Source organism: Pseudorasbora parva, chromosome 9, assembly GCF_024679245.1.
Source record: "Pseudorasbora parva isolate DD20220531a chromosome 9, ASM2467924v1, whole genome shotgun sequence".
NCBI lineage: Eukaryota > Metazoa > Chordata > Actinopteri > Cypriniformes > Gobionidae > Pseudorasbora > Pseudorasbora parva.
The window spans coordinates 4,539,507-4,560,186 of record NC_090180.1 but is presented as its reverse complement, the minus strand read 5'-3'; the positions used below and the strand labels follow the sequence as shown (position 1 = coordinate 4,560,186).

The 20,680-nt window shown below is 43.4% G+C and overlaps 1 protein-coding gene and 1 long non-coding RNA gene across 3 annotated transcripts in view; one reads left to right on the top strand and one right to left on the bottom strand.

The window, feature by feature from the left end:
• Positions 1 to 3,333: 3,333 nt before the first annotated feature.
• The window catches only part of LOC137089953 (uncharacterized), a 120,058-nt gene continuing 102,711 nt past the window's right edge, over positions 3,334 to 20,680 (bottom strand). For both annotated transcript variants that reach the window (XR_010907801.1, XR_010907802.1), the window contains one exon: positions 3,334 to 3,901. This is a non-coding gene — a long non-coding RNA (uncharacterized lncRNA). The remainder of the gene's footprint in view (positions 3,902 to 20,680) is intronic.
• The window catches only part of si:dkey-154p10.3 (PX domain-containing protein 1), a 450,183-nt gene continuing 436,663 nt past the window's right edge, over positions 7,161 to 20,680 (top strand). The window contains exon 1 of the mRNA XM_067453547.1: positions 7,161 to 7,402. The gene's annotated coding sequence lies outside the window, so the exon portion shown is untranslated. The remainder of the gene's footprint in view (positions 7,403 to 20,680) is intronic.

Below are 20,680 nucleotides of genomic sequence, written 5' to 3'. Positions count from 1 at the left end.
GCTCCTTAAGGAGGGGGTAATGTCACATGCCTGTCCTGTCTTGTCTGCACATGTGGGTTTTGTCATGTCTTGCATGTGCTCCTGTCATTGTCTGATCCCTCTCCCTTGTTATCTGATTAGTGTTGATTTCTCCCACCTGTTCCCTCTTGATTTCTTCCCTTTATAAGCTCCTTGTGTTTGTCAGTCTGTGTTGGATCCTTGTGTACTGTCTACGTCTTCCGTTCCCCTGTGACTTCCTTGTGGTATGTGTTCAGTTTCAGTTTATGTGTTTTCTAGTTACGTTTTCCCCCTCGTGGGTTTTTGTTTTGCATTTATGTTTTATTTGTTATAAATAAATATTTAATCATTTTCTGCACTTGAGTCCTCGCACCATTTCCTTTGTGTGTACGTGACACATATGCACAACAAAACTCATACTCGTGAAATCAGCAATCGTCCCATCCATAGTTAGTTTATAACCATATTCCTTATACTATTAGTAGGCTAGACTGTCTAATAAAACACTTCATTTTGATGGTCCAACAAAAGACATTCTACTGACTAATTTTGTCAACTTACACTTAACCCTAACCTAACACTCTACTTATACTCTATTGCTAGTTAAATGACATGTTGTTGCAAAGTTATGCTATTAAGTAACTATTGAAATAAGGTGTAGCCAATCCTTATGCAATCACACTATAGGAAAGGAAGAAAGAGAGGTATTTCTTGCTTCACAGGGTTTTGATAGGCTAGAGGTGCCAAAGCGGCCTTGAGCATCATGTCAGGACAAAGACTTTGGTAACCTTTTAACAGCTTGGAAAAATTCCATTGTATGTGCAGCAGTGACCTGAAAACAGCCCATGGCATTGTGTGCAGTGAACATAGTGGTCAGGTATTCACAGCTGTGCTGATATTCAGTAATATGGCAGACTTTTAAAAAATGCTGGGTTAAAAACAGCCCAAGTTGGGTTGAAAATGGACAAACCCATAAATTGAATGCATCCATTCACTGGATTCAAACCACCCAATTTATGGGTTTGTCCATTTTCAACCCAACTTGGGTTGTTTTTAACCCAGCATTTTTTAGAGTGCATGATTAAAAAAATCAGTTGAATCGTGTGCATGAGTGAAGTGACAGAACGATTTTTAAAATGAATACACTCTAAAAATGCTGGGTTGTTTTAACCCAATGTTGGGTCAAATATGGACTAACCCAGCAATTGGGTTGTTTTAATCCTGTGGTTGGGTAAATATTTGCTTAAGACAACCCAATTGCTGGGTTAGTCCATATTTGACCCAACATTGGGTTGTTTTTTACTCAGAATTTTTTAGAGTGTACGTTTATTCAGCAAGGACACAATATATTCATCAAAATGGACACTAAAGACTTTTGCATTAATACCAAAGTTTATTTAGGATTTTCTATTCACTCTAAAAAAAATTATGGGTTAAAAACAACCCAAGTTGGGTTGAAAATGGACAAACCCAGAAATTGGGTTGTTTGAATGGGTTCTAGTATAATAGTGATTTTTAACTATAAATTTCATGTCAGTGTTGTTTCATAAAATAATATATCTGGTGAATAACAATCTTTTGACTTAAAAAATATTAACATTTCATGATAATTGTCCATCAGTTTGGATGGATTTTATCCACTGAACCTTTTGAAATGTATTATTGAATCAGTCAAGCAGAACCAGCCTTTGCTTTAGTAGTGTGTAAAGTTTTAAAGCACAAGCTTTAGCAAAGGCTGTAGGCTTTGGACCAGAGCCATCATCACTTTAAGGATCTTTTGACTGATGGGGCCGCTCGGAGGATGAGTACAGATTCAACTATCACCTTGCGATCCACATCTAAACCACTATACCTCTGCGCATTCAGCATGACCTCCCGTATCACTGCTAACATTTGGAGATCTCATAACTCCTGACTTATAAGCTCTTTTATAAATCACACACTCTCACATGTCTGTACATTTAAGCCTTTACAGCCCCGGATGCTATAAAAACCTTCATTGTCTCCACATTTCCTTTGTTGTTGTAGCGTCTGGAGGCAGTTTGGGGGAGATGTATGGAAAGCCTGACAGAGCCAACACTGAAAGAGCACTCTGTGTCCAGGCAGAACAGAGACACACACACACACACAAACACACACACACAGGCATCTAACACACTCACCCAAATTAGCGAGGCCAAGTCTGCTTCCCATCTGATGCATAATTACAATAGTCACTGCCGTTGTGGGCACGAGTTCAACTCCTCCTCAAAGAGACAAGATAGTTAACAGCTAGCGATTGTGTGGCAGTGAAGACTGATATAAGAGCTGACCAACCACTAATTACACCACCTTGATTTGAACCCTTCCATGCGTAAAAATAAAATGGAGATTTAACCGTTATGGGGGACCACTCTATAACACTTAGCAGTGCTCCTTTTCTGTGGTTTCATGGCTGAACCCCAACCATCTGCAATCAATGAAAACATCCTACCAAGAAGTGCATTATTCACAACCAACCACATCATTTAGAGTCCCCTAAACAATGCTTATTTAGGGCCGAGGGTGGTGCTATACGTCTCATGCTGGTTCTCATTAGACTGCTCTGTGGAGTGAAGGGATGCTTCAGTCTGTCTCCTTCAGTTAAGCCCACTGATGAGAGGCTGAGGTGGCTTCTATTTTAGTGAACGACTGATCCGTAATTTGGAGACTTTCTGAATAGCTGAACCATAACCTCATGAGTTCATGAATATAAACTTTAGAAACGCATAATGCATGTTTGGCTAGACTGAGGCTTTTCGATATATAAAAAAAAGCATGTGGATTAGAGCCTTATGAAATATATATATATATATATATATATATATATATATATATATATATATATATATATATATATATATATCATTACGTCAAAACCAACAATTGGGTTTAAACATTTTAAACAACCAAGACATTTATAGAGTGCATTTGAACATTAAGGTCGCACTATATGTATGACTAACATTACATTTCATAAAAAAAATATCAAACCAAGTAACCAAGTATTTATTTGTATATAAGAAATATGGCAAAACACTTTTTATTATTTATTTATGACAATATATTGTATAACACTTTCTTTTTATCAAACTTTGCGGAACAAAACTGGAACATAGAAAAATGTATTAAATTTATTATTATTTTTAATTGATTTTAATTTTAATTAAATTGATTTGACTTACATTTTCACACACTTTTCTGGATGTGAGTACAGTTGAACAAAAGTAGTTTGTCACAGGACAAATCACAGTGTTAAAACGTATTTCGCTCAAAAATGAAACATCTGCCATCACTCGCTCTCATGCCGTTCCAAAACTGTTTTTCTTTGGAACATTAAAGATGAAAAATGTCTCAGAGTTTTTGTCTACACATTGAAAGTCAAGGGTCTTTAATGTCATTTTATTTTATAAACAGAAACAGCTGAATTATTATTCAAAATATCTAATTTTGTGTTACACATAAGGCACAAAGTCATAGGCTTGGAACAACATGAGGGTTAGTAAATGATGCCAGAATTTTAATTTAGGGTGAAAAGAAAACCTTTAAGTGTCCAAAAATGTTGGAATACTTTTTTGGGGGTTCCTGTACATTACCAAAGGCCATCCTGACCAAAATAAATAAATAATATACTCTAAATACATACAGGCAAAGGAACAACAGAACTGCTAATTCAACCAAAACTGCATAGGATCAAATTACCTCCCATAATGGGACATGCACAATGTGAGTGACAAAGGCCCTCGGAGAGACGGCGTTGTAAACACAGAGCCTGACACCACATGTGAAAGGATTTGATCCTCACCCCACCTCCATCTCCGGCCGGCTTTATATCTGTAGGACGGAACGCCACAAACATTTCTGTCCTGGAGTCAGCTGTAGTACACTGTAAAAAATCCAAATAAAAAAAGTTATGCTAATGATTATATTTTAGTTAAAGGTTTATTTCACCCAAAAATGTAAATGTGATGTTTATCTGCTGACCCCCAGGGCACCCAACATGTAGGTGTGTTTGTTTCTTCAGTAGAACACAAATGAAGATTTTTAACTCCAGCCGTTGCTGTGTGCCGGTCATTTAATGGTGTGAATGGGAAACAAGTCTATGAGGGCAAAACTATCAAACCAGAAAAACATGCTTAGACAACGTGCACAAAAACCCTGCTGCTCCTGACGACACACTGATGTCTTAAGACATGAACCGATCGGTTTCTGTGAGAAACAGTATTTGTTATTTTTTTAACCTCATATCCTGACGAGTCTCATCTAGTGTTCCCATCTGCTATTACTTCAGTCTGATAAGGTCAAACTGGTGCAATCATATATATATATATATATATATATATATATATATATATATATATATATATATATATATATATATATTCCTCATTAGTGCCTGCGCGGATCGCTCGAATGTTGAATCTACATAGTATATTTCTATGATCGCGTCAGTTTGACCACACCAGTAATAGCGGATGGGAAAACTTGATGAGACTCGTAGTGAAAAACACTCTCACAGAAACCGATCGGTTCGTGTCTTAAGACATCAGTGTGTCGTCAGGAGCAGCAGGGTTTTTGTGCACGTTGTCTAAGCATGTTTCTTTGTTTGATAGTTTTGCTCTCATAGAATTGTTACCCATTCACACCATTATATGACCGGCACACAGCAACGGCTGGAGTTAAAAATCTTCATTTGTGTTCTACTGAAGAAACAAACACACCTACATGTTGGATGCACTGGAGGTAAGCAGATAAACATCACATTTACATTTTTGGGTGAACTAACCCTTTAACTGGACAACTAAATGCAAAAAATGTTGGCTTGACCAGTGAAAAGAGGTTAATTCAAAAATTGTTAGACCAACTTAGTATTAATTGTAGGCCTATCATGACAACAAATTTTGCTGGATGATAAATTGGCCAAGAAATTATTGCCATAAACGATAATATTGTCGTTCTGAGACCTAAAATAATGATAATGGCATAAAAATGCAGGTACACCTTTTCAAAGATCAATAAACTTTAATTTCTAAAGACTATTTAACACTAAAAATGGAAAAACATTTTAAATAACCACAATAAATGAACAAAACAACCAAAAACAATAAAAGCATGGACTCTCAGTCTGTTTAAAAAATGCATTTAAATAAGTACCAAAAACAATAAATAAATTGGATAAAAACTGCAACGGATGATTGTGTTTTAGGAGCATATTCGCGGTGGCACGGTTCACAAAACCCACGGTTCGGTTCGTATCACGGTTTTATGGTATTATAATTGTAAATTCGATTTGTAATTGCAAGCATACAAGTTTCAACAAGTTTACAATGCATTCTGGGTGAATCAATCAAAACTCATCCACGACTCCCAGCACGCATTACGGCATGAAGCATGTCACCATTGTTGAGATTCATCGGCTGATTCTTGATCTCGGTGGGAGTAAATCTCACAGGAGGTCAAAGTGCTTAATCGTTTTTAAACCTTATTCAGCTTTTCTGATTAAAACCATACTCGATCTTTTATCACAATAAAACAAAGTTAATAGTATACAGGGAGTGCAGAATTATTAGGCAAATGAGTATTTTGACCACATCATCCTCGTTATGCATGTTGTCTTACTCCAAGCTGTATAGGCTGGAAAGCCTACTACCAATTAAGCATATTAGGTGATGTGCATCTCTGTAATGAGAAGGGGTGTGGTCTAATGACATCAACACCCTATATCAGGTGTGCATAATTATTAGGCAACTTCCTTTCCTTTGGCAAAATGGGTCAAAAGAAGGACTTGACAGGCTCAGAAAAGTCAAAAATAGTGAGATATATTGCAGAGGGAGGCAGCAGTCTTAAAATAGCCAAGCTTCTGAAGCGTGATCATCGAACAATCAAGCGTTTCATTCAAAATAGTCAACAGGGTCGCAAGAAGCGTGAGGAAAAACCAAGGCGCAAAATAACTGCCCGTGAACTGAGAAAATTCAAGCGTGCAGCTGCCAAGATGCCACTTGCCACCAGTTTGGCCATACTTCAGAGCTGCAACATCACTGGAGTGCCCAAAAGCACAAGGTGTGCAATACTCAGAGACATGGCCAAGGTAAGAAAGGCAGAAAGTCGACCACCACTGAACAAGACACACAAGCTGAAACGTCAAGACTGGGCCAAGAAATATCTCAAGACTCAAGGTTTTATGGACTGATGAAATGAGAGTGAGTCTTGATGGGCCAGATGGATGGGCCCGTGGCTGGATTGGTAAAGGGCAGAGAGCTCCAGTCCGACTCAGACGCCAGCAAGGTGGAGGTGGAGTACTGGTTTGGGCTGGTATCATCAAAGATGAGCTTGTGGGGCCTTTTCGGGTTGAGGATGGAGTCCAGCTCAACTCCCAGTCCTACTGCCAGTTTCTGGAAGACACCTTCTTCAAGCAGTGGTACAGGAAGAAGTCTGCATCCTTCAAGAAAAACATGATTTTCATGCAGGACAATGCTCCATCACACGCGTCCAAGTACTCCACAGCGTGGCTGGCAAGAAAGGGTATAAAAGAAGAAAATCTAATGATATGGCCTCCTTGTTCACCTGATCTGAACCCCATTGAGAACCTGTGGTCCATCATCAAATGTGCGATTTACAAGGAGGGAAAACAGTACACCTCTCTGAACAGTGTCTGGGAGGCTGTGGTTGCTGCTGCACGCAATGTTGATGGTGAACAGATCAAAACACTGACAGAATCCATGGATGGCAGGCTTTTGAGTGTCCTTGCAAAGAAAGGTGGCTATATTGGTCACTGATTTGTTTTTGTTTGGTTTTTGAATGTCAGAAATGTATATTTGTGAATGTTGAGATGTTATATTGGTTTCACTGGTAAAAATAAATAAGTGAAATGGGTATAAATTTGTTTTTTGTTAAGTTGCCTAATAATTATGCACAGTAATGGTCACCTGCACACACAGATATCCCCCTAAAATAGCTCAAACTAAAAACTAAAACTTCCAAAAATATTCAGCTTTGATATTAAAGGGGGGGTGAAACACTCAGTTTCAGTCAGTGTCATGTCAATCTTGAGTACCTATAGAGTAGCATTGCATCCTGCATATCTCCGAAAAGTCTTTATTTTTTTAATAATTATATAAGAAAGATGCGCTGTTCCGAGTCTTTCCGAAAAAAGCCGAGCGGGTGGGGGCGTATCGTGTGAGCGGAGCTAAATAATGACGTGTGCAGCAGCGCGCTGTGTGTTGAGTCGAGTGCGTCATCCCTAACAGCGGGAAAAAAACTTTATTCAAAATAAAAATATGGCTTTTAATCAGATACAGCCATACATCTATGATCCGGAATCAGACCCAGAGGCTGCAGTTGAACAGGAGCAGCAGCAAAAACGACTAGAGCAGGACGTCTCTATGTGGTACAAGTTATACACTAACTATATAATATGCTTAGCGGCTTGTGTTATTTACATATTTATACTTGAATTATATCGTCGTATTTTTGTCTTTGAAGGTGTACATGTGGGAAGTGCAGTTGTGCACGTGTGTGTGTGTGTTTACGCGTGGTTTGTGTAGACAGTAAGCGGACTAAAAAAAACACAGACATTTGAAGCAGTCTCACTCACCCTTCTAACGTTGGGACTGCTCCATCCTTCAGCATTAAGCGATTGGGAAAATTCGGCGTCGAGCTGGGCCTTGTTTATGAAACAGTCGGCACCGAAATGCAGCGAACAGATATAAACATTCGCGCAACTCAGTTGCTGATCCGGAAAAGCAAATTACATCCACTGTTGCCTTAACGCGGGGGTTTTGGGGAATCTGTGCAGGACTGTCTTGGTCTGGCAACCAAAAACGCACTTTTTTGGTGACATTGTTATGTGCTATGTGTAATTGTCACCTGTCCAGCATCCTACAAGCCAGCGCTTTGATGGGCGTAGGCTGTTACTTTCGCTCTCTCCCTCTCTCTCTCTCTCACGCGCTTCCGGTAGAATTGTCCGTACGGCCCATACAAGGAAATTCCGCCCCCATTAACGTCAAAGGGGACGCATGATCTCAAAAAACTTGCCGAAACTTATGACTAACCGGAAGTAGTATTTTTGACAAAGAAATACTCCCATCAAACGTCCACCTTAACTTTTGAAACTTTGTCTATGTTTAGTATGGGATTCCAAGTCTTTAACAGTGTAAAAAGATCAGTATGCATGAAACAGCATTTCACCCCCCCCCTTTAATGAGTTTTTTGTGTTCATTGTGAACATGGTTGTTGTTCAATAATAAAATTAATCCTCAAAAATACAACTTAATTCTGCACTCCCTGTATTGCTCATATTAAAGTCAGAAAATCAGTGAATTAAACCTACACACAATGATTGAATTCTTATTCAGCAGCCAGACATACGCTATTATTAAAAGGTCGTCAAACTGCCCAACTAAAGAAAACACTCTCACCATGATGGTGACAAAATCCAAAAAAATTCAACACAAAATCAAAAAACGATAACTCAGTCAGCTGAACAAAAGATCTTAAACTGGGAGACATGCGACCTTACTCAGTTAATGGAGTTGAGTGAACTACTCTGTGTAAAAGTTGAGTGAACTCAAAAACGCTGTGCAGCAAGTTGCCTTACAATTTTAAGTTATGTCAACTTTTCTTTCTTTCTTTTTTTACAGTGGGCTCTGATCCATGAAAGCAGCAAAAAAACAAAAAAAAACAAAAAAAAAAAACCCCTCCCTTAGTTTTCACAGAATTACATAAAGGAGTATGAAAGATGAATGACGGCAGTTGGAACCTGGCCTGGGAACGACCTTATGGATTTTTCGGCTCTATCCCTCTGGCAAATACTGAGGCCCAACGCTTGGGTTGAATCTGCTCTGAGATCTGAGCACTTTACACTCTTAAGAAATTTTGGGTAAAAAACAACCCAATGTTGGGTCAAATATGGACTAACCCAGCAATTGGGTTGTCTTTAGCAAATATTTAACCCAACCGCAGGGTTAAAACAACCCAATTGCTGGGTAAGTCCATATTTGACCCAACATTGTGTTAAATCAACCCAGTATTTTTTAGAGCCATTTGTCACTGACGTTATGTAATTCGGAGTCAGGCACACCCTGGGTAAACCTCCACAGGCTACCATGACGGGACTTGTTTGCACGTAACAAGTAACATATTGCCTTTCCCAGCCTCAGCTCGACACAATTTTTTAAACAGCAAAGTGCTGAGTAGGCACTGCCATATATGTATTATAGTGCCAAGAGGCAGCATTCTTTCCAATCAGACTCTTTCATGTGAAACAACTGCAGGGATGCACCGGTGACATATAACACTGTATGAATGTAATGAATGCTCTTCACGAGGCAGGTCTATGCACGAGCACACTGGATCTCTGCCAGTGCAAATACTCTCACTAACTGATGTCTTTGGCATGCACGCTTTTTTTCTTCACAGTTATATATGAATGGTAAGCAGTAAATCATAGTCACGACTCACGCACAAAGCAGTGTGACGGATGATTAGCTTTTTTCACAATAGTGTGCACATAGAGAAGTGCTTTTTGAGCACATTGGAGCCATTGTGTAAAATGTCTTCAGTAAGCAGTCGAAAAGTTGAGTCTTATCAGATAACCTGGCAATTTAAAGATCAATGGCATGTTTCTATACAGAGACACTTGAAGATTGTGTCAGAGAAAGGCCTTGCACAGACTTGCAATACATAAAGCCTGTAGAAAAGCTTAGCATTATATTCACACTGGGCTTTTTGACATCAGATTTTTACTTCAGCGAATTGTTGTGTGATATCGATTAATTACTATATACAGCAGTTCTATAAAACAGAAGTAAATATCGAGAAACATACTTTTTACATACAATCTGGACAATTTCATAGCTCCAATAATGAAAATAGAAAATAGTAATTTATACTTTTATTCACCCAAGGGTGCATTAAATGAATTAAAAGTGACTTACATTTATATAAACCTACAAAAGAACTTCTGATATCCTTCATCAAACACGTGAAAGTATCACAGTTCCCACAAAAATATTAAAGGGGGGTGAAATGCTGTTTCATGCATACTGAGCTTTTTACACTGTTAAAGACTTGGATTCCCATCCTAAACATAGACAAAGTTTCAAAAACTAATGTTGGACGTTTGATAGAGTATTTCTGTGTCAAAAATACTCCTTCCGGTTTCTCACAAGTTTCAGAGAGTTTTTTTCGAGTATGGGTCGACTTGACGTTAATAGAGCGGAAGGTCCTTGTATGGGCCGTACGGGCTCTTCTCCCGGTAGGGTGCGTGCGCGAGACTAGAGCGAGAGAGGAAATGCACGCCCATAAACACTCTCTCAGGTGCAGATCCAGTCGTCCGTGAACACTTATGTCGTTATAGTCCGCGCCACGCTCCACTTTATTCCTATCGGTGACATCAAGCGACTTTAACGCTTCAGCACAGCATCCAGTCCGAGAAGGCAGCGCTGCATTTGAACCGATTTGAACGCAGAAATGACGGGAAGCTTCACAACATCGCGGATTTCCACGGTCACTGCTGTCACAGGACTTCAGCAAATCATACCAAAAAAGTGTGTTTTTGACGGAGCGGTCCCAGCGATAAAGGTTCACGGCCGGTGAGTAAAACTGCTTCAAATGTCTGTGCTGTTGGCTATCGTCGCGTGAGTAAACATCAGTAAACGACACGATCGTGTGCTTCGTCATTCAAATGCGCTAACGTTACTCCATTGTTGTTCTCTGTATAACGTTACACTAGTCTGACGTGCAAAACCGTTTTGCTTGCTACTGCTAAGGTTTAGTCGCATACAATAGTCCATAAACCGAATCATGTCCTCATAAACTGCGAGTAAAGACACACAAATGTTGACAGGCCACTAAATACAGTCCATACCACAGAGACGGACGTCCTGCTGCTGCTGTTTCTCCTGTTCAATTTATTTCAGCCTCAGATTTGATTCTGGATCATATCTATTATCTGAGATCGATAGCCATGAGTTTCTCCACGCTTGAGGACGTCACCGCTTTGTGCGCTCGTCATTCTTTGGCTCCGCCCACACGATACGCCTCCAGGCACTCGTTTTTTTTCCGGAAAGACTCGGTACAGCCCATATTTCTTTTATAAATATAATAAAACTAAAGACTTTTCGGAGATATGAAGGATGCAATACTACTCTATAGGTACTCAAGATTGACACGAGACTGACTGAAACTGAGTGTTTCACCCTCCCTTTAAGTACAACTTTTTTCAACATTCATAATAAAAAAGAATGTCATTTGATTATATTACAATCATTTCTGAAGGATCACGTGACACTGAAGACTGGAGTAATGCCGAAAATCAAGAATATATATAATTTTCAAATGCATTACAATAGAATTTTTATTTTATTTTTTATTGGTCATTTCACAATATTACTGTTTTAACAGTGTTTTTGTATAACGTATAGACTGACTGTCAGAAACTAAAGACTTAATATAATACAGATTATATATACAGTGGATAATTATTGTACGGAGCCCCGCACATGACATGCAGTAAAAAACTAGTAGGCTAAATAGTGAGCATGAGTTACTATTTCGTTCCCTCGATTTATAAATACTGCGCACGTTTTACTAATCATTCCCTCGATTTACTAAATCATGCGCAAAATTTATAAATCGAGAGAACGAAATAGTAACTCGTGCTCACTATTTAACTTTTTTTTCTTATGTCATGTAAGGGGTTCCGTATTATTGGGATATTTGACTTGTTCATCAATCTCAAACTAATGAATGAATTCTCTAGCTTAGATCAACGGTTGTGGCCTGTAAAGTTGCATGCATAAATACAATCGTATATATGTTCTTCAACCTATTTTTAAAATAGCCTCATAATATTTTCCAAATTAAGAGCACAGATATGCAATCTAAATGGTCTGGTATATTTGCAGTACACTAAGTGTAAAGAGATCTTCGGTATACATTCTAAGTATGGATACATGAACCCTTAACACTTGCCATGCCCATTGATAGGCACGCTGAATGGGGTGAATATATCATAGCTATTTATAAATATCTCTATTTTGCTGGCACGTTTTGCTCCCGTTACACAGTGACTGTTAAGCCAATCGTCCCCAATCGTGTGTGTTTCTCTGTAAAAACCGCGTGTATGACAGGTGCAGCTGGATGATATTCCTAGATCTCTCACCTGTCTGTCTTTGAACAGATTAAGCGCAAGCTAACTTTAATACATATGAATAGATAAAAAAACACAGCGGTCTTATTTATAGTATTCAGGTGTTTGAAACCTCTTCTCAATTCCCTTGCAGGCTTCCTTATCTGACAGCTCACACTGCTTCATCGGTCCGCTGGCTGCCTGCAGCAGAGCCACAAAACCGTGTGTCTTTTTTTTTAGTTAGAGTTCAGAGAGATCCTTTAAACGTGGATATGCGCTCACCAATAAAACCACACGTCTCCGTGTCTATCGAGGTTTCCCTCTCTAGTGATCTGTTTTTAGTTATAAAGCAGAGAGAGAGCGAGCAGAAATTCAAAGTGGAGGAACTTGTTCTCACCTGATATCACATCTTGGCACAGGTTTACAAACGTGCAGATGTGAATTATTGAGAGCAACTGTGAAACAAAGAGATATTGTTGTTGTGAACTCACTGATGTATTGATGTGCATGAGGTGTTGGCCTATTATTCCTTCACTGTCCTATAATGGGACACTTGATGTCCTACATAACCCCCATGAGGCATCTCCGGGACTGCAGCCAATCACTTGGCGTTATTTGCTGCCACGTCCAGCAGTGAGCACAGAACAGGCCGATCCAAAAATACCAACATAGAATTTAAGAATAGCCATTGGCCAATTTCCAATAATGCCTTGAAGAACATATGCAAGAAAGTTTGTTTCTAAGAAAACCTATAAATACACATTTAGGTCTTCATACGTGTTTGTTCCTGTAGCTGCCATTTAAAAGCAAACTGCAAACAGATATTTAAGAAATACACTTTATAAAATATGATCAGTTTAATATAATACTTGATTGCTAGTTAGAAGTTTGGACAAACATACTCCATAATTGCAACATTTTACATAATAAATTAGGTAACACTTTAAGGTCTCATATGTTAATGATGCATTAGGGGCAGGGCGGGGGTTTCCCTGTTCCGGTGTTTTCTCTGTTCTCTGTGATGCGGTGCAAACTCTGCGTGCACCGCACAATGAGTGACGAGTCTAACGTTAGTCTGAAAGAAAGGTAGCCTGACAAGCCAGACCCACATCAAGATGTTTGGTCTGGAAACTCAACATAGACAGGGCTCAATCCGAGGGGCGGGATAAACGGTTGTCTTTCAAACTCCCTCTGCACGCGATAGGATAACGCTACACCAACCAGAGCAATGAAGGTGAAGCAGAGCTCGCTGATAGATTAAACATTCGCCGTATCCGGTCGGCTAAACTCCGAACGCATCTTCCCTTTTTAAGAATGACTTCAGTGCCGTTCTTTGTTCTTTTCTCAGAGAAAAGCTTAACTCCAAGTCTTCCAGAGTCGCGGTCAAAGCTGATTCGAATGACCGCCGCCGTTCGCCAGTTTCCAGGGCTGGACTGGGGCTAAAATTCGGCTCTGGCATACCCAGCACATCCGGCCCATGAGTTCCCCGTGAATGTTTTTGCTGGGGTTGGGGCCTTAAATTGGAGATAATGCAAAATTAAAAATAATGATAGATATTATCGAATTTGCTGCAAATGCAGATAAACTTAATATTGCTTTTTTTTGTCACACATAAATGCCCTTGGCAGAAAAGCACTGATGATTTTGAGCTAGGATGCAGTAAAGTAAATTTACTTCTTTTAAATGCTGTCATCATCATTTACTCACTCTCGTGTTGTTCCAAACCTGTATGACTTCTGTGAAACACAAAATAAGATGTTTTGAAGAATGTTGGCAATCAAGCCATTTTGGTTAAGCTACTATTTGAATATTGTATGAACAAAAAACAGACTCAAATTATATTATTTTATGCTACACGGAAATAAATTCATTTAGGTTTGTGACATTAGGGTGACATTAGGGTGAGTAAATGATCACATTTTTGGGTTGAACAATCATATTTTTCAAGAGTTAACACAATTTAAGTAAGACACTGATATCTATCTTTTATGAGGCTATTAAATTTCATTAAATCTATTTAAAAAAGTCAATACAACTTTTAAAGAGGAAAAAAAAGCTTTGTCCTTAATTCATGGGATCCAGACTTTAAAACAGTTCCCTTTCGGGGAACTCGAGCTGCGTCGAAACGCCGTGAGAACGCCTCTGCGTTAATGCGTCGTGAAGCGCCTGTAGAACCATTCCATCGGAAAAAAGATCGATCGTCGGCGTGATGACGTCATCGACCGGAAGCTATAAAACGTCCGTGAAAACAAACAGGAACTAGCTTCTGTGCCTTCAGTAAGCGATCTGTGTGAACCTGTCTGTCTATTTGGTGTTTTTGTCTGTCTATTGAAAGAGTTTTTCCACCCTTTGTTAAATATTCCATATATTTTACAAAAAAGAGAAAATAAAATAGATAGAGAAATGGCGAGCGAAAGCAGTAACTTTAAGAGGTGTGTTCATCCCTGCCCACGCTACATCACGAGTGGGGATACACACTCTCTTTGTGTTGCCTGCTTGGGAGCGCAGCATGCCCAGGCAGCCCTCGAGGGGGCTGCTTGCGAGCACTGTGAGCGTATGCCACTGAGAACGCTGCGCTCCCGCCGGGCACTCTTCGAGGAGGGTGCCTCGGCTCGTGTTCCCCGCGGCTCTGGTCCCGCTGCTGCCGAGGCAGAGCGGAGGCTGCAGTCGTGGGGTTCACAATTGGATGTTGCGGAGGGGTTTGAGACGGGCGCTGCCTTATCTCTGCCCTCACCCGCTCCATCCAGCGGTTCTTCTCGGGGCTTGGAAGCACGCATTGCGGTTTCTTCCCCCCCGAGAGAGCCGCCGGTGCTCCAACTATCCAGCTCCGAGGAGGTGGACGTTGAGAGCATCGCGACTGAAGATTCGCCACTTCAGTCTCCTGCGAGTGATGAGCTCGTTGAGGTTCTAACGCGAGCCGTGGCCAGATTAAACATTGACTGGCCCGTAGAAAGATCTGAGGCAGGAAAGAGACGTTCTAGTAAATTAGACGAAAGATTCCTGCCCGCTCGCGCTTCAGAACCTCAGCGGCGGGGCCTGCCATTCTTCCATGATTTGCACACCGAGGTGGCAACATCATGGAGGAGACCGGCATCATACCGTGTGTTCAGCCCTCAGACTACGGTCTATAGTAACATCATGGGGCTGAAGCACTACGGTTATGGGGCGATGCCAAAGGTAGAAGAGACGCTTGCGAGCCATCTCTCGCCTTCCTCGGCATCGTCCCTAAAGGCCCCGACTTTGCCCACCAGACCATTGAAAACAACGTCGGCACTGGTGGGCAAAGCGTACTCGGCGGCAGGTCAGGCTGCTGCATGCCTTCACACCATGGCAATTATGCAGGCTTATCAGGCTGACCTGCTCAGGGATCTAGATGGACGCGATGAAGTGGGGGGTGACGTCATAAATGAGCTTAGAACAGCAGCTGATATAACTCTCCGGGCCACCAAAGAGACGGCCAGATGTGTTGGCCGCTCGATGGCAGCATTGGTGGCTACGGAGAGACATTTATGGCTCAACCCCACCGAAATCAAAGAGAGGGAGAAGAGCTTTCTGCTCGACGCGCCGCTGTCTCCTGGTGGCCTCTTCGGTGACGCAGTACACACTGTCACCGAGAGGTTCCAGGAGTCAAAGAAACAAGCTGCGGCGCTGAAGCAGTTTCTCCCTCTCCGAGTCCAGGTCCCTGGGGCTGCCGCTGACATCAGGCAGCCCAAGCCGAGTACGAGCTCAGCTCACAGGGCACAACAAAAGCAGAGCGTCGCCGCTCGGGCTCCCCCTCAGCGCGGGGACCAGGGGCGGCGCTCTCAGACGAGGCCTTCGAGGGGCAGGGCTGATCTGCGGACAGTCCTGATCGCCAAGAAGGCCTCGTCGAAGCGTTCCTGACGCCAGAAGCGTCAGGACGCTGAGGGTGGTTCCCCCCGTAGGGAAACGGTGCTTACCCCTGCCTACGGTACCCGTTTCCCTACGGCACCCTCGGGGGGCCGCGCTGCCAACCCTGCCGCAATGCCGGGGCGCAGTCGGTCTCCGCGGGCCACCCGAGGGTGGTCCGCACCCCCTTCGGGGGGTCCCCGAGCAGTCAAGTCAGTTGTTCCCTGCCGGTCCGCCGCTTCAGGGCACTGTGCTTGTTGCTCAAAATACACCAGAGGCCAGCCTCGAGAGGCTGGTTCCCTTAGTAGATTTTCTAGACGAATGGAAACGTCTATCAAATATATCTCATTGGGTCCTGCAGATAGTAGAAAAGGGGTATGCCATTCAATTCAGAAGTCGGCCACCTCCTTTCTGCGGTGTCCTACCTACAGTGGTGGGCCCGGAGCAGGCTCTGGTAATGGCACAGGAAGTAGAGACACTCCTGCAAAAAGGGGCTATAGAGAGGGTTTCCCCTCCCAGCAGGGAGTCTGGCTTTTACAGCCGTTACTTCATCGTGCCGAAGAAGGATGGGGGCTTACGCCCGATATTAGATCTGCGGCTATTGAATCGCTCGGTGGCCAAGCTCAAATTCAAGATGCTTACACTCAGACAGATTGTAGCGCAGGTCAGATCGGAGGATTGGTTTGTCACCATAGACCTCAAAGATGCGTATTTTCATGTCTCCATCCTTCCACATCACAGGAAGTTCCTGAGGTTTGCCTTCGGGGGAGAGGCATACCAATATCGTGTACTTCCCTTCGGTCTAGCACTGTCACCCCGCACGTTCACCAAGTGTGTGGATGCAGCTCTGGCGCCGCTGCGTCTTCAGGGCATCCGCATACTGAACTACATCGACGACTGGCTGATTCTAGCGAATACAGAGCAGATGGCGGTTCAGCATCGAGATGCTGTTCTCGCCCATATGTCGAAGCTGGGGTTGAGGCTGAACGCCAAGAAGAGTGTGCTTTCTCCGGCTCAGAGAACCACTTTTCTAGGTGTGAACTGGGACTCGATAATTATGCGGGCGCAATTATCGCCAACACGCATAGCGTCGATCCTGGCAGCCGCCAAAGAACAGAAGCTAGGCCGAGCCGTCACTGTGAAACAGTTCCAGAAACTGTTAGGTCTCATGGCAGCAGCGTCCAACGTGATACCTCTTGGCCTACTGTACATGAGGCCACTGCAGTGGTGGCTCAAAACACAAGGGTTCTCCCCGAGGGGAAATCCGCTCCGCACGATCAAAGTCACGCGGCGATGCCTACGTGCTCTGGTCATGTGGAAAAACCCGGGGTTTTTATCTCAGGGTCCCGTGTTGGGGGCTCTTGTTCGTCGCGTAACGCTAACGACAGACGCCTCCCTCACGGGCTGGGGGGCGACCATGAGTGGTCGCTCATCCCAGGGTCTATGGCAGGAACATCAGCGGCACTGGCACATAAATCGGCTAGAGATGCTCGCAGTGTTTCTTGCATTGAAACAGTTCCTGCCCGACCTCAGGGGCCACCACGTACTAGTCAGAACAGACAACATGTCCGTGGTGGCCTATATAAATCACCAGGGGGGTCTGAGGTCTCGTCCGTTGGACAAATTGGCACATCGGATCCTCCTGTGGGCCCAAGGGAAATTGCTGTCAATCAAGGCAGTATATATCCCGGGGGCCCTAAACCAGGAAGCAGACAACCTGTCGAGACAGGGGCCGAGGCCCGGGGAATGGAGACTCCACCCAGAGGTGGTGGAGCTCCTATGGAAGGTTTATGGGAAAGCAGAGATAGACCTGTTCGCTTCGGCAGAGAACTCTCACTGCCCGCGGTGGTTTTCTCTGACCCATCCAGCTCCGCTGGGGCTGGATGCCATGGTACAGGAGTGGCCGAGGCTGCCTCTGTACGCCTTCCCCCCGATTGTTCTGCTTCCAGGAGTTCTGGAGAGGGTACGCCGGGACGGGGCCCAGGTACTCCTAGTGGCCCCGAACTGGCCGACCCGAGTATGGTTTTCGGACCTGATATCTCTCCTGGAAGGCTCTCCGATGGAGATTCCGACCAGGAGGGATCTACTCTCTCAGGCGGGCGGGAGATTCCTGCACCCACGCCCGGAGATGTGGAAACTGTGGGCCTGGCCTCTGAGGGGGCTAGGCTCATAGAGGAGGGTCTCTCGGCCGAGGTCGTAGAGACCATCCTACACTCCAGAGCTCCGTCCACGAGGAAGCTGTACGCTTTGAAATGGAGACTTTTCTCAGCTTGGTGCAGAGAACGCCAGTGGGATCCAGTTAACTGCCCGGTTGGTACAGTGCTGGAGTTCCTGCAGGAAAGGTTCTCTGCAGGGTTGACCCCCTCCACACTTAAGGTGTACGTGGCGGCCTTGGGCGCTGTCCACGTCCCTTGCAGTGGAGTGTCTTTGGGAAGACACCCTCTAATTACACGCTTCCTTCGTGGCACATTAAGGTTGAGGCCAGTTATGCACTCGAGGGTCCCGGCATGGGACTTGGCCATTGTTTTGAGGGGCTTGTCCGGACCTCCGTTCGAACCTTTGGAGGAGGTTTCGGATAAGTTCCTCACCCTGAAAACTATCTTCCTTTTGGCCATTTCATCTCTTAAAAGGATAGGAGATATTCAGTCCCTGTCAGTAGGGCCCTCATGTCTAGAGTTCGCGCCTGGGATGGTAAAAGCATTTCTGCATCCCAGGCCGGGTTATGTCCCCAAGGTTCCTACGAGCCCACGGGGCCCCATCACTCTACAAGCCTTCTGTCCTCCTCCATTCTTGACGTCAGACCAGGAAAGATTAAATCTGCTGTGTCCGGTGAGGGCACTGGATACTTATGTCCACAGAGCTGCCCTGTGGAGAAAAACTGAACAATTGTTTGTTTGCTTCGGACCCCCTAAGAAGGGGGCTCCTGTATCCAAGCAGAGGATGAGCAAGTGGGTGGCCGAGGCCATTTCACTTGCTTATGAAGCTGCCGGGCAGCCATCTCCTTTGGCTGTCCGGGCACATTCTACCAGGGGTATGGCTGCTTCTAAAGCACTTTTGTCGGGGGCTTCCCTCCATGATATATGTAACGCGGCCGGATGGTCGTCTCCTTCTACCTTCGTCAGGTTCTACGAGCTAGACCTGGCATCTACAGTAGGGGCACAGGTTCTCTCGTAACCGTGTGCGCTTCGGTTTCACACATACGAGACACTTGGTCCTATGGCGATGTGGGTATAAGCGTTCTCACAGCGTTTCGACGCAGCTCGAGTTCCCCGAAAGGGAACGTCTCAGGTTACGTATGTAACCCTAGTTCCCTGAGGGAACGAGACGCTGCGTCGCTCTGCCATACTCCCGGCGTGTCCGTGATCACTTACTTCAGGCTTTATCAGAAGTTAGTTCCTGTTTGTTTTCACGGACGTTTTATAGCTTCCGGTCGATGACGTCATCACGCCGACGATCGATCTTTTTTCCGATGGAATGGTTCTACAGGCGCTTCACGACGCATTAACGCAGAGGCGTTCTCACGGCGTTTCGACGCAGCGTCTCGTTCCCTCAGGGAACTAGGGTTACATACGTAACCTGAGACGTTTTATAGACTATAACTGTAAAAACCTTGCTCCTCATTATATGGCTATATGGTTTCTAAAACTATATAAAACATATATAAAAAACTATTATATTTGTAAGTAAAAAAAAATGTAAACCTGTAGAAAATACGAAAACAGCCTCTATAAAATGATTTATATTCTGCAATATTAATTTAAGTAATATAGCAACATTTTTAATAAATGTTTCTTCCAAAACACCATATTTCTTCGCTGTTAGTAGCTGCAAGGTAAATTGTGGTTGTAGGCCTACTAAAGTGAAACGTTTGTGTGAATTGTCGTTTTCCACTTTACCTCGTCATACATGCTCGCGGCTGTTTTCAGCTGATTCAACACAGAACCTGTAATGTTCCCATATCACACGATTGTATAAAACTAAATTCGGAGTTAAAGTGCCGTATAGAGCAGCATTTAAACGCAGCGTACGTTCGTCGGCGGCTGCGCTGTGCGTATATTTGCCTTTTGCAGTTCCATGCGCTCAAATACTAGCCTAATAAATAAATAAATAGAAAAATAGCGCCTAATATGGAGGGGAGGTCTCTCGCTTCGGCTTGTCAATTCAGAAGACAAACCAATGGGCCACTGTCGCTGCATGTTGTCAGTGGTTAAATTTTTTTTTTAAAACACTACCGGCCCCAAAGTGCGTCGGCCCACCGGGAAAATGCCCGGTATGCCAGATTACCAGTCCAGCCCTGCCAGTTTCTGTGTTTACTAGAAGCACGCAAACGCAACTCGGCCGTCGTCATTATGGCCCCGCCCGCCGACTCTATACACGACGTGATTGGCCCGTCCAGATTGTGAGGAATACAGCTCAGAAGGGTATTGAGAGTTGCTAGACGACACTTGCGGGCAGATTAAATTTGCTGCCGCTAGGGTGCGTCTAGATTTCTAGGCTAAGAGAAAGGTGTAGGCGCGTTATTAAAGCGTCAAGTTATATATTGTTATAAAACAATATGTCATAAAAAACGTTGCAAATTAGGCTAAAAACACTTACTTTCGGTGTTTCCCATATACAAGCAACCCTCCTCGTCGTCCGCTCCATTTCACGATCAAAGAAGATGCCGCA